The sequence below is a fragment of the Mus pahari genome, chromosome 22, assembly GCF_900095145.1.
Source record: "Mus pahari chromosome 22, PAHARI_EIJ_v1.1, whole genome shotgun sequence".
Classification (NCBI taxonomy): domain Eukaryota; kingdom Metazoa; phylum Chordata; class Mammalia; order Rodentia; family Muridae; genus Mus; species Mus pahari.
Window position 1 is genome coordinate 1,766,793 of NC_034611.1, and position 5,750 is coordinate 1,772,542.

At 44.1% G+C, this 5,750-nt stretch overlaps 1 protein-coding gene across 1 annotated transcript in view; it reads left to right on the forward strand.

Moving 5' to 3' along the window:
* The first annotated feature begins 3,094 nt into the window (after positions 1-3,094).
* Positions 3,095-5,750, forward strand: part of C22H8orf89 (chromosome 22 C8orf89 homolog) — a 23,511-nt gene continuing 20,855 nt past the window's right edge. The window contains exon 1 of the mRNA XM_021221893.1: positions 3,095-3,430. The gene's annotated coding sequence lies outside the window, so the exon portion shown is untranslated. The remainder of the gene's footprint in view (positions 3,431-5,750) is intronic.

Sequence of the window (5,750 nt, forward strand, 5' to 3'; positions counted from 1 at the left end):
ATATATATATATGTGTGTGTGTGTGTGTGTGTGTGTGTGTGTGTGTATGGCAGAGGTGCATATGGGGTAGTGGTACATAATAATAGAATATGTTGCAGGAATATCTGATGTAAATTGGAAAATTTTACCAAGAAAGTTAGAGGTAGAGATTTCTATTACTACAGTCTCTTAAGACACAAGATGAAATAATTATGAACTTCTTCATTTTAATAGTTTTCCATTAAATCAGTTAATTTTTTAAACTTTAATTATTGTGTTACACGTGCATGTGTGTATATCACGTGTGTGTATGTGAGTGTTGAAGTGTGTATGTGTGCATGGATGCATATGTGGAAGCAAGAGGTGGTGTTAGTTCTTTTCTTTCACTTTTATTACAACTCTAGGAATGGGACTCAGATCATCAATCCTGCATCTAAAGCACTTTTCCCATTTGCTGCCCACCACCACCCAATTTACTGTTTTAAAGTATTGAATTTATTTTGTGTGTGTGTTCACATGAAACAGTGTGCCTGTAGAGGGCAGAGGAAAACTCCTGGAATTCCTTTCCTGTCATCATGTGGCATCATTGATGGATGGACCTCAGGTCATGAGGCTTTGGAAAGGGCTTCTATCTAATGAGCCATCTTACCATCTCTAACTTACTTAAAAAAATAAAAAGTGCAACCCAGGCTGACCTTGAGGCATGCTGAGATTACACGGGTGCACCATGAGTGAGTTGTCATCAAGTGTGACATGTGAGTAATTGTTAGGATAGTTAGACCACTGTATGTGGAAGGTATTGGGTACCCTTTGCCTTTTACATAGAATCATTTGTGTTTTTAAATGAGGAAACCCTTTTCTGACTAGAAGAATGTAATTTTCCATTCTGTTAAAAGTCTAGGTAAATGAGTTTGCCATGTTTTTTGTGTGCATTATTTTCACATTTGCCTTTGTTGTTTCTTCTGGCTGCGATGTGTGGATAAAGACTTGTGTTCCAGAGATGGCTCAGTGAGTTAATTACCTGCTGCTCAACTGTGAGGCCTGGAAGCCCAAGTACCCACGTAAAAGCTGTGCACGATAGACTCAGTCTGCAATCTCTTTGTTCTTACAGGGGTAAGAGGCAGATTTAGCAGAGTCCTCAGAAGCTTGGAGGCCAACTAGTCTAGTGCAGACAGTCAGTAAATGACATTGACCTTGTCTCAAATAAGTCGATAACAGCCACGGTTGTTCTCTGACCAAACTTGCTTGCTCTCTGACTTATGCTCGTGTGCAACACACACACACACACACACACACACACAGACTTGAAAAGACTTTAGCCTGGGGTGGGGGTTGTGAATGCCTCTAATCCCAGCACCTGCAGAGGCAAGCAGATCTCTGATTCCCAGGCCAGTCTGGTCTACATGGTGAGTTCTAAGAACAGCTAAGGCTACAGTGTGAAACCTTGTCTTAAAACACCAAAAAATAACAACATAAACAGACACTTTAAGGAGAGATGGTAAAACAGTGAAATACAGTGGCCTCCCTAAATTGTATTATGTCACTGGCAAGTAGTAAGAGGAACATTTTCTAGAATTGGCTCCTTTGTTTCTACTGTTTCAAATGTTTGTGTTCATGCTGAAACTTAATGCTCAGTTTAACATTTAAAGGTCCAACAAGATTGGTTGTGATTAGATTAAGAGCTCCATCCTTATCCACGGGATCAGTGCCTTATAAATTGGCTGGGGGTAATAGAATAGGTCCCTTTTTTACCCTTCTCCATGTGACATTGGTCTTTCTGGAGGGATGCAGTGTTCAGGAATCTCTCAAAGAAAATATTGTGTCCTTACTGTACACTGACCCTGTCTTCACTGTGATCTTGAATTTCTCAGCAGTAGAACTTTAAGAAAAAAAAAAAAAAGAAGCAGCTGGGCGTGGTGGCATATACCTTTAATCCCAGCACTCGGGAGGCAGAGGCAGGCAGATTTCTGAGTTCGAGGCCAGCCTGGTCTACAAAGTGAGTTCCAGGACAGCCAGGGCTACACAGAGAAACCCTGTCTCGAAGAAAAAAAAGAAAAAGAAAAAGAAGAAAGAATTAAGGTAGAGCTTTAGATATGCAGCAAATGAACAGTATGGAAAGGCAGACTCTGTAGGGTACAGGAGCCAAGGGGGCATGGAAAAGAAAACCTTTCAATCTTAAATGTTTGAATGCTAGTATATTGTTTAATCCATATAATCTCTTCTATGTGATTCTCCACTATGCAACCCCAGAACTGAATTTATAGTTGGTTTTGAGATGGACTTCAGACATATTTTCTCCTAATTTCCACCCTTGTCTTAAGTTCTGCTAGTTAGTATGCAACCCAGTCCTAAATATGTCTCTTTATCCTTATTTTTCATGAATCTTTTAGTTATACAAAGTACACATATGTGGTTTTATTGGAGGTAGGATCATGTGCTTCCTACCTACACTGGCCTTGAACTTCCTGTGATGACCTTGAACTGACTAAGCACCAAATCCAGCTTCAGCATGCTAGGAAAACATTCCACCAAAAAGTCTATCTCACTGCTGCCTCCAGTTTTTCACGAGGGGCTAGCTTTCTCTACCCTGGTATTACAGCCTGGATCTAATCTGAATTGGCTTTCTTAACCAGGGAACTTCAGTACTGATGTTCTCTGCGTTAAGCAGTATGAGGCACGCTGATGTTGAGATCTTACGAAGTAGGTGAGGTGCTGGTGCTAGACTTCCAAGGTAGGGAGGGTGGAGACACATTTTCCACAAAATACTTGAAACGATCTAGTTACAATGAATCTGAAAAACGACACTGATGTCAGCTGATGTGCCAGGGACCTGGCACAAACCCCCTCCTTGTCCAACTGTCCATTCTCACTTCTACCCTTGCAAGAGTATTAGGACAGCTGTCAGCCAGCCTTGTTTTTTCATAGCTCCTCTCTCAGAAGTGACCCAAAGATGGCATCCACCCTGGCGTCATACCCTGACTGGGATTCCTTCCTTGCTCTCTCAGCCATCCCAGCATCCACCCTGGTCCACTATCCTGAGGCTGGGTCCTTTGCTGCTGTACCCGCCTAGCTCAGTGGGGCGGCCCCAGGCTACGGGCGCCTAGCAACCAACGGTGTACCAGGCAGGCGGGGCCGCAGCTGCGAGCGCTCGCTGGCCCCGGCTGGCCCTGGCCTTGCTGAGCGGCGGCGGAGCTCGGAACATCGCCGGGCTGCCGGCCGCCGAGCATGCTCGCCCTGAGAGTGGTGCCAGTGCGAGAAGGCTGCCGGCTGCCCCGCCCCACCGCGGTGGACAGCCAGGAGACGCGGCTAGCCGCAGCCGAGAGCTCACGTCCACCCACGGCCGCCGCTGGCTCCCACGCTGCCCGCTGCCCCCGCTGGCCCAGACATCCTCCTTGGTGCCGTGGGTCCGGCACCTGAAGAAGCCCATCTCCTCTGTACAGCTGCGGGGACGGTGAGTGGGGGGAGCCAGGTCTCCAGGCTGGAGCCAGGAAGGGCTCTCTTCAAGAAGGGGAAACTGATGTCTTCAGAGCCACGTGGAACACTCCAAAGCTGCCCTCAAGGCGCTTCGACAGCTTGGCTTGGGAATGAGGACCTAAGCCGGCACCGTTTGTGGGGTCAGGTGTCAGGAAACGAGGATAAGACGCTGAATATTCTTTTCACACTTCTTAGGTTCTGTACAAGCAAAGGACCCTTGAGTTTCCTGGACACAGCTTTACAAGTTCACTCTGCATCTCTCCTAGAGCTTAAACCTAATGTTGGGAGCAGAGATGTTGCCTTCCTTTTACCTGGCCTTCTTTCTCCAGTCTCAGCTAGATGTATCAGAGCGCCCTACCTACATTGCCAATTCTGTTTTGTATCATATCTGATGTGCTCATATTTGTGGGTGTATTTTTTATTTTCATGATAATCTAAAAAGTACAAGGAAATAATTGTGCTGGTCATGTAGACTGTTTTATGTACTGGCCCTCCATACTGGTCATCTGCCCCTTTGGAGTCATAAACACCAGGGAACCATAGGGACAAATGCAAACAACTTGGCAAACAGGCTATTGTGTTCTCTGAAACTAAACCACCTCAAGTGTCAGATTGTGTCTGTGAGTGTGCATCGGTAATGCCTCTTAGTTAAATGTTAGAATAATATTTCGTAAAACTTGTGTTGTTACCCTTTAAAACACATTGTCTGGTTTTGAAATTGTGCATTGGTACACTTCACTGACTCACCCTGAGACACAGGTTTCTTTTCTTTTTTTTTTTTTTTAAAGATTTATTTATTATATGTAAGTACACTGTAGCTGTCTTCAGACACTCCAGAAGAGGGCACCAGATCTTGTTACTGATGGTTGTGAGCCACCATGTGGTTGCTGGAATTTGAACTCAGGACCTTCGGAAGAGCAGTTGGGTGCTCTTACCTGCTGAGCCATCTCACCAGCCCCACAGGTTTATTTTCTACCTACTCCCTTTACTTTAAAATATGTCGTGTTTTCTTTCTTCCACAATTTTTCCCTGTTATTTTGGCCACGAGTGGTATAACCTATACATTCCTATACATTTCTCTCTCTCTCTCTCTCTCTCTCTCTCTCTCTCTCTCTCTCTCTCTCTCTCTCTCCCTCTCTCTCTCTTTGGTTTTTCAAGACAGGGTTTCTCTGTGTAGCCCTAGCTGTCCTGGNACTCACTCTGTAGACCAGGCTGGCCTCGAACTCAGAAATCCACCTGCCTCTGCCTCCCAAGTGCTGGGATTAAAGGCGTGCACCACACCTATACATTTCTAATTCATACTGGATTCAGGTTTTCCATTTTACAAATATTTCACAATTAACTTTTTTTTTTTTTATTCACTTTACATCCTGATTGCTGTCGTAGCTCCCCAACAATGAACATTCTTATACAAAGAAACAGTTCTGTGGACTAAATCCTTTGAGACAGAAGTGCTGAGTAGGGGCTGGGAATGGCTTAGCTAGTGAAGGCTGGCTTCAATTCCAGAACTCAGACAGAGGAGGAAAGAGAACCAGCTCCACAGGGCTGTCCTCTGACTTCCACATGTATGCTGTGGCAGATGGGCCCCCAGCCCCCTTCTCCCTTTCTACAGGAAAAACAAAACCTCTGGGTCAGGTTAAAAGTTTTGACAGAAATTTTTCTTTTGATCGTTTTGAATTGGTTTGCATTTTCTTTTGAGGGCAGGGGTGTGAGACTGTCTCATGTAGTCCATGTAGCCTTGAACTCACTATGTAGCTTGAACTGACCCTCATTACTTCCCAATTATAAGAGCACCATTAGGCAGGGTTTGAGTTACCTTTTCATCATCAGGCTGTGGTGAGAGAAGCATGTTTATTATTTAAAAATAAATTATGGTTTCTGTTTTCAGGATACTTCTCACCTCTGGACACTTAAAAGTGTTTTAAAAAATTCAGTCTTAGTCCACTTATGAGAACCAGAAGCATGGCCCTAAGATTATGTTACTATCAGAGGACAAAGTCAAGACTAAAATCTAGGTTCACTTTACTCTAGAGCTTATCTTTGTAGAATTTGATGCCTCATTAAACCATTGGCTGGCAATCATTTCATAGGAGTTTGAGCATAGAGTTTTATTTTTAAAAGATTATTTTATGAATGAGTGGTCTATCTGCATATGCACCTGCATACCAGACGAGGGCCATCAGACCCCATCACAGATGGTTGTGAGCCACCATGTGGTTGCTGGGAATTGAACTCTCTAGACCCTCCCCTTTCTTCGTCTTCATACCCAGAAGATCTTAAAGCATATTTTTTTTTTT